Here is a 10,650-nt window from a genome sequence, read left to right as displayed (position 1 = left end):
CATGGATTTCTTGAAGTCCTATTCAGATGAATGGAAGTGATGTTCAGTCACAGGAACCGCAACAAAATCTGCCGCGTGTGAAGGCAGCCTTAGGCCTCATGCACACGACCGTATTTGGTTTCCGTGTCCGTTCCGGGTTTTTTTTCCGGATATGATGCGGACCCATTCATTTCAATGGGTCCGCATCAGTATGTCAGTTCCGTTGCTCTGCAAAAAAAATAGTGCATTTCCTATATTATTTTTTTTTCTAGTTTGCGGACAAGGATGGGCATTATTACAATGGATCCGCAAAAAAAAAACCTGATGCCATACGGAACATCATCCGTTTTTTTGTTTTTTTTTGCGGACCGCAAAACACATACGGTCGTGTGCATGTAGCCTTAGGCTGTAAGTGCCAAGAAATTCACACAACTTTCTACTTTTTCATTTAAAGGGGTTGTCCATATCCCCACCTTGACCCCTCCAGGCCCCCCTGATATGAAAATTGGAGCATTTCATGCTCCGGTGCTCTGCTTTGCCCTGCGCTGAATCGCGCAGTGCAAAGGCTTTTTTAGAAGATCCGGTGACGTACTGGGGCTCTCCATAGGGACTGGTAGACGGAGGCTTCCGCCCAGCAGTGAGCCCCCTGATGTCACCGGCACTAATGGGCAGGCTTTAGCGCGGCCCTAGCCTGTAAGGCTACTTTCACACTGGCGATTCTGGGTCCGCTTGTGAGATCCGTTTCAGGATCAGTTCAGCCCCAATGCATTCTGAATGTATAAGGATCTGTTCAGAATGCATCAGTTTGGCTCCATTTGCAGAGTTGGCTCCAACTCAGCTTGCAGTGTTTTGGTGACCGTCTGACAATGCGGAGCCAAACGGATCCGTCCTGACTTACAATGTAAGGTAATGGGGACGGATCCGTTTTTCACTGACACAATATGGTGCAATTGAAACCGGATCCGTCCCCCATTGACTTTCAATGTAAGTCAAGACTGATTAGTCTTGATATAATGCAAACGGATCCTTTCTGAACGGATACAAGCGTTTGCATTATTGGTGTGACTCCGTCTGTGAAGATACAAGATGGATCCGCACCAAACGCAGGTGTGAAAGTAGCCTAAGACGGGCGGAGTCATTCTTTGTGTTGTCCTATGTTGTGTGATACTATTTAATCTATTTCAATCACAGTTCATTTCTATTTGGAGAAGTGAAAAACAGGAATATGTTAGACTTGTATGAGAAGAACTTCTATTTAAAATGTAAATTACTGTTTAACTTATTTTTAAGATAAGAATCCATTTTAATAGAGCAAGCCTCCCCTGCGCAGAGGTTCATGTTATTGAGTAACATGAAGAATTTATTTTCTTGGGGCATATTTTATGAAGTGCCTGCCTGACGTTGGTATAGCCTTTATTTTTCTACATGATAAAACTGATGGCTTTATTTTTAAGTGTCTCAAATGGTATTGATTTAGATAATAAAGCAATGACTGGCTGTGTAAATTGACGGGTGTGTCCCTTGTTTCTTACATTACGAGCAGTCTACTCCTTGAGCATTAGTACACCTTAAGGGAAGTGTTTGGCAGCATGAAGTGGTGACAGACGCACTGATTTCAGCAGTCTCGGTGTGGACATCTTAAATGGGTATTCAAATCAGACATTTACGGCATATCTACGGGCTATACCATACATTTCTGATAGGTGCAGGTACAAAGCTATTCTGGGAACTCTCATAGAAGTGAATGGAGAGAGGTGCAGGTGCCCGTGCACTTTCAATTCACTGCAGCTGCTACTCCAGTCAGAACAGAGGCTAGTGGCCCCTTATTCTGGAGATAAATGTGGGTCTCAGAGGTAGGACCTACATCTGTCAGACATTTATGGAATATCCTGTGAATGTGCCATAAATGTCTGTAATGAGCATATACCTTTTAAGCCTCATTCACACAGTCAGTGTTTGGTCAGTGATTTCTATCAGTGATTGTGAGCCAAAACCAGGATTGGAGCCTTCACAGACATAAGGTATTAGGGAAAGATCTGCAACTGTTCTGTGTTTTGAGCCGCCCCTGGTTTTGGCTCACAATTACCACGGCCAGTGCCCATGCATTGCGGACCGCAATTTGCGGTCCACAGCACAGGCACGGAGCCCTTGCATTCGTGGGCATGAGCCCTTACTGTGAAAATCCTTGGTCAGATGCATATGCATACTCCTTCATAGGGAATTTAGTGATGGGTAGTCACTGTGTTAGATTCATCCTATAGAGCAGTGTTTCCCAACCAGTGTGCCTCCAGGTGTTGCAAAACTACAACTCCCAGCAGGCCTGCACAGCCAAAGGCTGTGCGGGCATGCTGGGAGTTGTAGTTTTGCAACAGCTGGAGGCACGCTGGTTGGGAAACACTGCTATAGAGCAAGGCTGGCCAACCTGTGGCTCTCCAGCTGTTGTAAAACTACAATTCCCACCATGCCCTGCTGTCGGTTGATAGATGTAGGCAGTCTGGGCATGCTGGGAGTGGTAGTTTTGCAACAGATGGATCATTACAAGGACGGTGTCAAGGATGAAGTAACATACAGCATCTCAGTTATATACAACGTGCAGTAGTAGCCCCAAATGAGATTTTGGATGTGGTACAGAATCTCTAAACTAACCCGTTGTTGACCCGTCTGTTTATGGCATTAGTGAGTTTTTCAATTTTTTTTCATAATCGCATTCAAAGAGCTAGAAATCTTTTATTTCCATTTCATCCACCATGACGTCCACAATGAGATTGACCCTTGACCTCTAGGGGCAGGAACACATAGAGAGTTTAAATTCCCCCCACCCCTCCACCTCCTCAGTGCTTTCCTGCCCCTACAGGGGCCAACATGTGGAGAGAGCCCTCCTTCCAGGAGGGTAGTAACATTATTCTTTTACAGGAATCTCATGCTGGCCTCCCACAGCATGGGCTAAGGCTGGCCAGCATGGAGCAACAAGGATCCTCGTCTTGGCTTATGCCGAGGCCTGCGGTCCTTCCCTACCTTCAGACCCTCTTCCGGGAAGCAGTCTGGGGTGCCGGCTTCACATGGTGTCTCGCGCGCTGCGCTTGGCGTCCTCCTTCCTGGACTTGTGACCGGCAGGGGAAGTAGATGGAGCGCATTAGGAGGCAGGCTGGGCGGCGCACGTACCTTTTAGCAGGCTGGTGTGCGGCGCAGGCACACGCCGTAAGCCGAGGCGCCGCTGGATGGGGCGGGGATGTATTTCAATTTTTTTTTCTTTGAATACTAATTGCAGCATATCTGGTTGCTTTCTCACATCCAGGGCAACAGAGTCTAAATCTAAAGTGAAGCTCTTAAAATGCTGTGCATGCTCTAAACGGCTCCCTGAGAATTACAAAAAGAGGCTGTGCAAACTTTGTACAGCGGAAATATGGAAAGAAGAGCAACCAGATATTCTTTCTGAAATGAAAACCTTTATTGTAGATGAGATCAAGTCTTCTTTGGCCACTATGTCTGCTCCCGCTAGTAACCCCAACCCTCCCAAGAAACGCAAGCTATCCGTTATCTCCTCATCTGATGGCGAGGATGTAGAGGAAGCCTCCGTCACATCCAGACAATTTCCTAATGAGGATCCCTTGTCAGACGGGGAAATTTTGGAGGAAGATAAAAAATATTTTTTCTCCGCAGATGAGATGGAGGAGTTACTAAGAGCGGTCAGGTCCACAATGGGAATTGAGGATACCCCTAAGCCCCATACCGTACAAGATGAAATGTTTGGGGGTCTTAGATCTAAAACTTTCATCGTCTTTCCCATAAACGAAAACAAACGGGAAATGATAATGGAGGAGTGGTCGGATCCAGAGAAAAGATTAGGGGTCCCCAAGGAGTTTAGGAATAGACTCTGCTTTGACCCAGCAGAATGTAAAATATATAATCAGACCCCTAAAGTCGACATACAGGTTGCCAAGGTAGTAAAGAAAACCGCTTTACCCTTCAAGGACTCCTCTCAGTTGGGTGATCCAATGGATAGAAAAGCAGACGGGCTCCTAAAAAGATCCTGGGAATCAGCAATGTTCGGAGTGAAAACAAATATTGCAGCAACATCCGTAGCCAGGGCTATGTATTAATGGCTAGGTGAACTGGACGAACACCTAAAAAGCAAAACTCCCAGAGAAGAAATCAGGGATTCTATCCCACTCCTTCGATCTGCCACAGCATTTTTAGCAGATGCCTCTGCGGAATCCATCCCTTTTTTTTTTTTTTAGCCAAAGACGCTGCTCTTTCTAATGCAGCCCGGCGAGCATCTCAGCCCAAAACAAAACAGAACTTCTAAAAATATGGCAGGGCGTCCAAGACCTCATAGATCTAGGGGTAATTCAAAAGGTCCCAATACTAGAAGAAAGGAGAGGATTTTATTCCAACCTCTTTCTAGTAAAAGAAAAAAAAAAACAGACCAATCCCTTCGAACCATAATAAACTTAAAACCTTTAAACAAGTCCATTTTTATACAGGAAGTTCAGGATGGAAACCATCCCATCCACAATCCCTCTGATCCAGAAAGGGGCGTTTATGTCGTCAATTGACCTCAAAGACGCATGCTACCATATCCCTATTCATCATCTCTCCCAGAAGTACTTAAGATTTGCTCTAAAAGGGACGGGCGGCTTGATCCACCATTTTCAATATGTCGCCCTTCCTTCCGGCATCTCCTCGGCACCCAGAATCTTCACACAGGTCGTGATAGAGATGGTGGCCTATCTTCGTCGGGTGGGCATAACAATTATCCCATATCTCGACGATTTCCTATGCTGGGGAAAACCAGAAGCCGAAAATCTGTCGGCAACTCAGAGATTCTCGGAGATTCTAAAAGATCTTTGTTGGATCATAAATATAAAAAAATCCGCTCTTATTACATCCAGAAGAATAAGGTTCCTAGGTGTAGAACTGGACTCAACCTTGTTGAAAACCTTTCTTCCTCAGGACAAAACAGCAGCGCTGATAGAAAAGGTCTGAATGTTCCAGAGTGCTCGCAATTGCTCCAACAGAAGGGCCATGAGTCTTCTTGGAAGTCTAACCGCCTGCATTCCCTCGGTTGCCTGGTGCCAAGGCCACACAAGGGTGATCCAAAGTTGGATTCTGAGTATATGGGATGGAAAACAAGTAAACTTAGACAGAAGTGTACGGATTCCACAGTCCGTAAAGACGGATCTAAATTGGTGGAAGGTAAAAAGACTGCTTGGAGGTCTACAGTGGCGGAACCATCCAGCCGTTCAAGTAATAACGGATGCAAGTCTCGAGGGCTGGGGAGCAAAAATAGGAGACCATCTTCTGCAGGGTACTTGGCCAGCAGATATAAGAAGAAGATCCTCCAATTACAGAGAGCTGTACGCTGTCCTCGAGGCAATAACAAAAGGACAAGACCTATTAAAAGGACAACACTTAAAGATAATGTCCGACAATACCACAAAGGTGGCATATCTGCGACACCAAGGAGGGACAAGGTCACTCCTTCTGGGTGCAGTAGCAAAGAGAATTTTCTCCTGGGCAGAAGAGAACACCTCATCACTCTCCGCCATCCACTTAAAGGGTTGCGAAAACACAGTAGCAGACTACCTGAGCAGAGAGAGAATAGATCCAGGAGAATGGTCTCTGAACAGGAATATCTTCCAGAGGATTTCAGAAAGATGGGGTCAACCGGAAATAGACTTATTCGCCTCCAGAAAAAATACTCAGTGTTTTTGCTCCCTAAATCTAGAGGACGGACCGTGGGCAATAAATGATCTATCAATACAATGGAAATGGAAACTGGCCTATGCATTTCCCCCAATACCTCTATTACCTTGAGTTATCCAGAAGCTCCTAGGAGAACCAACTACTCTCATCCTAATAGCCCCCCTATGGCCAAAGAGGAGTTGGTTCTCTACTCTGAAACCGCTATCGCTGGAGGACCCTTGGGAAATTCCTTTTCAGAGGGACATTCTAGTCCAGGGCCCTCTTCTTCATCCAGACCCAGGAATATTCAAACTGGCAGCCTGGATCCTGAGAGCGAGACCTTAAAGAGTAAGGGCCTTTCGGATAAAGTGATTCTCACGGTCAGGGCCAGTAGGAAAAAAGTGACATCTTCAATCTACCTAAAGATCTGGAAAAAATACTGTTCTTGGTTAGGGGTTGATCACCTGGACACCTCCTCTCCTCCCATCAACAAAATTCTGGACTTCCTCCAGAGTGGCCTGGAATTGGGCTTGAGACCTAGTACAAACCTGTAGCCCAGAGAAGCTGAAACCCCGCCCCTTGGGCAGAAAGAACAGGGATTACTTCAGGTTATAAAACACGAGTTTGCAGTATTCATAATGTGGACAGGGGGGATACTTAATTGTTTTAATTGCACATTAGAAGACCTGTGCATGGATATGTACAGCTAATTATGGTTATTGGGCCTGTCAGTGTCCCTTTAAAGAGTGAACTTTAAAACAAGACCTAGCTCATATGTCTACATGCTATACAATATACAGCCTGAGATATAAGGCCTTGAAATCAATGGTAGTTATACCTGCAGGTAAAACGTTGCAATCCCTACCGAAAGACCTTATATCTAGGGCTGTATATTGTATTGCAAAGCACTTATGGTCTTGTTTTTAAAGTACGGCTACACAGTAACATAGTATATAAGGCCGAAAAAAGGCATCTGTCCATCCAGTTCGGCCTGTTATCCTGCAAGTTGATCCAGAGGAAGGCAAAAAACAACAACTCCTGAGTTAGAAGCCAATTTTCCCGACTCCAATTAGGTAATTAGAATAACTCCCTGGATCAACGACCCCTCTCTAGTAGCTATAGCCTGTAATATTACACTCCAGAAATACATCCAGGCCCCTCCTCAGGCAAAGAGTTCCATAGTCTCACTGCTCTTACCATAAAGAATCCACCTCTATGTTTGTGTACAAACCTTATCTCCAGACACAGAGGATGTCCCCTTGTCACAGTCACATTCCTTGGGATAAAAAGATGATGGGGGAGATCTCTATACTGACCCCTGATATATTTATACATAGTTATTATATTGCCCCTTAGTCATTATTTTTTTTTTTCTAAAGTGAATAACCCTAATTTTGGTAATCTTTCAGGGTACTGTAGTCCCCCCATTCCAGTTATTACTTTAGTTGCCCTCCTCTGGACCCTCTCCAGCTCTGCTATGTCTGCTTTGTTCACAGGAGCCCAGAACTGTACACAGTACTCCATGTGTGGTCTGACTAGTGATTTGTAAAGTGGTAGGACTATGTTCTCATCACGGCATCTATACCCCTTTTGATGCAACCTATTATCTTATTTGCCTTGGCAGCAGCTGCCTGACACTGGTTTTTACAGCGTAGTTTGCTGTTCACAAAAATTCCTAGGTCCTTTACCATGTCAGTGTTACCCAGTGTTTTATCATGTAGTATGTATTGGTGAGTTGCATTATTCCTTCCCATGTGCATAACCTTACATTTGTCAGTGTTAAACCTCATCTGCCACTTCTCGGCCCAAGCCTCCAATCTATCCAGATCCCTCTGTAGTAGTATACTGTCCTCTTCTGTGTTAATTACTTTACAGTTTATTGTCAGATGCAAAAATTTGTATTTTACTGTGCAAGCCTTCTACAAACCGGATTCCAAAAAAGTTGGGACACTAAACAAATTGTGAATAAAAACGGAATGCAATGATGTGGAGATGGCAAATGTCAATATTTTATTTGTAATAGAACTTAGATGACAGATCAAACGTTTAATCCGAGTAAATGTATCATTTTAAAGGAAAAATACGTTGATTCAAATTTTCACGGTGTCAACAAATCCCAAAAAGTTGGGACAAGTAGCAATAAGAGGCTGGAAAAAGTAAATTTGAGCATAACGAAGAGCTGGAAGACCAATTAACACTAATTAGGTCAATTGGCAACATGATTGGGTATAAAAAGCGTCTCAGAGTGGCAGTGTCTCTCAGAAGCCAAGATGGGTAGAGGATCACCAATTCCCACAATGTTGCGCAGAAAGATAGTGGAGCAATATCAGAAAGGTGTTACCTAGCGAAAAATTGCAAAGACTTTGCATCTATCATCATCATCTGTGCATAACATCATCCGAAGATTCAGAGAATCTGGAACAATCTCTGTGCGTAAGGGTCAAGGCCGTAAAACCATACTGGATGCCCGTGATCTCCAGGCCCTTAAACGACACTGCACCACAAACAGGAATGCTACTGTAAAGGAAATCACAGAATGGGCTCAGGAATACTTCCAGAAACCATTGTCAGTGAACACAATCCACCGTGCCATCCGCTGTTGCCAGCTGAAACTCTACAGTGCAAAGAAGCCATTTCTAAGCAAGATCCACAAGCTCAGGCGTTTTCACTGGGCCAGGGATCATTTAAAATGGAGTGTGGCAAAATGGAAGACTGTTCTGTGGTCAGACGAGTCACGATTCGAAGTTCTTTTTGGAAATCTGGGACGCCATGTCATCCGGACCAAAGAGGACAAGGACAACCAAGTTGTTATCAACGCTCAGTTCAGAAGCCTGCATCTCTGATGGTATGTGGTTGCATGAGTGCGTGTGGCATGGGCAGCTTGCATTTCTGGAAAGGCACCATCAATGCAGAAAAATATATTCAGGTTCTAGAACAACATATGCTCCTATTCAGACGTCATCTCTTTCAGGGAAGACCCTGCATTTTTCAACAAGATAATGCTAGACCGCATTCTGCATCAATCACAACATCATGGCTGCGTAGAAGGATCCGGGTACTGAAATGGCCAGTCTGCAGTCAAGATCTTTCACCTATAGAGAACATTTGGCGCATCATAAAGAGGAAGGTGCAACAAAGAAGGCCCAAGACGATTGAACAGTTAGAGGCCTGTATTAGACAAGAATGGGAGACCATTCCTATTTCTAAACTTGAGAAACTGGTCTCCTCGGTCCCCAGACGTCTGTTGAGTGTTGTAAGAAGAAGGGGAGATGCCACACAGTGGTGAAAATGGCCTTGTCCCAACTTTTTGGGGATTTGTTGACACCATGAAATTCTGATTCAACATATTTTTCCCTTAAAATTGTACATTTTCTCAGTTTAAACTTTTGTTCCGTGATTTATGTTCTATTCTGAATAAAATATTAGAAGTTGGCACCTCCACATCATTGCATTCAGTTTTTAGTCACGATTTGTATAGTGTCCCAACTTTTTTATAATCCGGTTTGTACAAGATCATTAATATATTGAAGAGAATAGTGCCCAGTACTGACCCCTGAGGTACTCCACTAGTGACAGTGACCCAATATAAGTGTGTACCGTTAATAATCGCCCTCTGTTTTCTATCACTCAGCCAGTTACTTACCCTCATACAGACATTTTCTTCCAGTCCGAGCATTCTCATTTTATATACTAACCTTTTCTGTGGTACAGTGTCAAATGCTTGGGAGAAGTCCAAATATACGACATCCATTGATTCGCCGCTGTCAAGTCTAGAACTTACTTCCTCATACAAACTGATTAATTTGGTTTGACATGACCGATCCCTCCTAAAACCATGCTGATATGGCGTTATTAGCTTTTTTTTTTTTTTTTAATCATGGTACTCCAAGATGGCATCTCTTAGAAATCCTTCAAACAGTTTACCCTCGACAGATGTTAAACTTACTGGCCTATAGTTTCCAGGCTCTGTTTTTGGACCCTTTTTGAACATTGGCACTACATATGCGCTAATCCTGTGGAACATTCCCTGTCAGTATAGAGTACTTAAATATCAGAAATAAGAGTCTGACTGCTTAATTTTCTTAGGATACGGGGGTGTATGCCATCTGGTCCTGGTGATTTGCCTATTTTAATCTTTTTAAGACTCCACAATACTTCATCCTGGGTCAGACAGGGCACTTTTAATGGGAAATTTACTTTTACATAATACATTTCATCTGACACTTTATTTTACTCAGTGAATACAGTGGAGAAAAAGCAAAATAGCTTTGCTTTCTCTTCAGCACTCTCTGCAACTCCCCCTCATTACTCTGTAGAGGGCCGGCACCTTCAGATTTATACTTTTTACCATTTTTATAATAGAAGAACATTTTAGGGTTAGATTTGCTCTCTTGATTTTGGACACATGTCATGTGCAGTTTGGAGGACTGCCATAAGAATGAATGGGGTCACAGTGCGACTTACGTATTTGCTCCGCCACGTGTATTACAAAAAATCCAGCAGTGTTGGTATTTTTGCGAATCGTTTGTCACAGATGCAATAAAAATGTGAGCTGCACTTTAACCCCATTCATTCCAGTGGCAGCTCTCTACACTATACTTGCCCAAAATTGCTGTGTAGCCGTACCCTAAAGGTTAGAGCGTGAGGTTTTTAAACTAGACATAGCTCATATCTCTACAGCTATACATAGGTGTTTGAAGCAACTTAAGCCAGCCAGTCTGTCTGGAGCAGGATGGAAGGTGACAGGGGCGAACCCTGGCTCATGTGGATCATTGGAGGACAGAGGAGCAGGATAGAAGGTGGCAGGGGTGAGTGATGACACATGGGCATTATAGGAGGACTGAGGAGCAGGGGTTAAGGAGGGCAATATATGCATTAATAGAGCTGATCTTCAAAAGAAAACAGTGTACAATTACTTCAAATGGTAAATATAGTGGAACAAGCTCCTATTCTATCACTTCTGACGTGAGATGTAGGAGAGACATG

The sequence above is a fragment of the Bufo gargarizans genome, chromosome 1, assembly GCF_014858855.1.
Source record: "Bufo gargarizans isolate SCDJY-AF-19 chromosome 1, ASM1485885v1, whole genome shotgun sequence".
Lineage (NCBI taxonomy): Eukaryota > Metazoa > Chordata > Amphibia > Anura > Bufonidae > Bufo > Bufo gargarizans.
Note: the sequence above shows the minus strand (reverse complement) of the source record.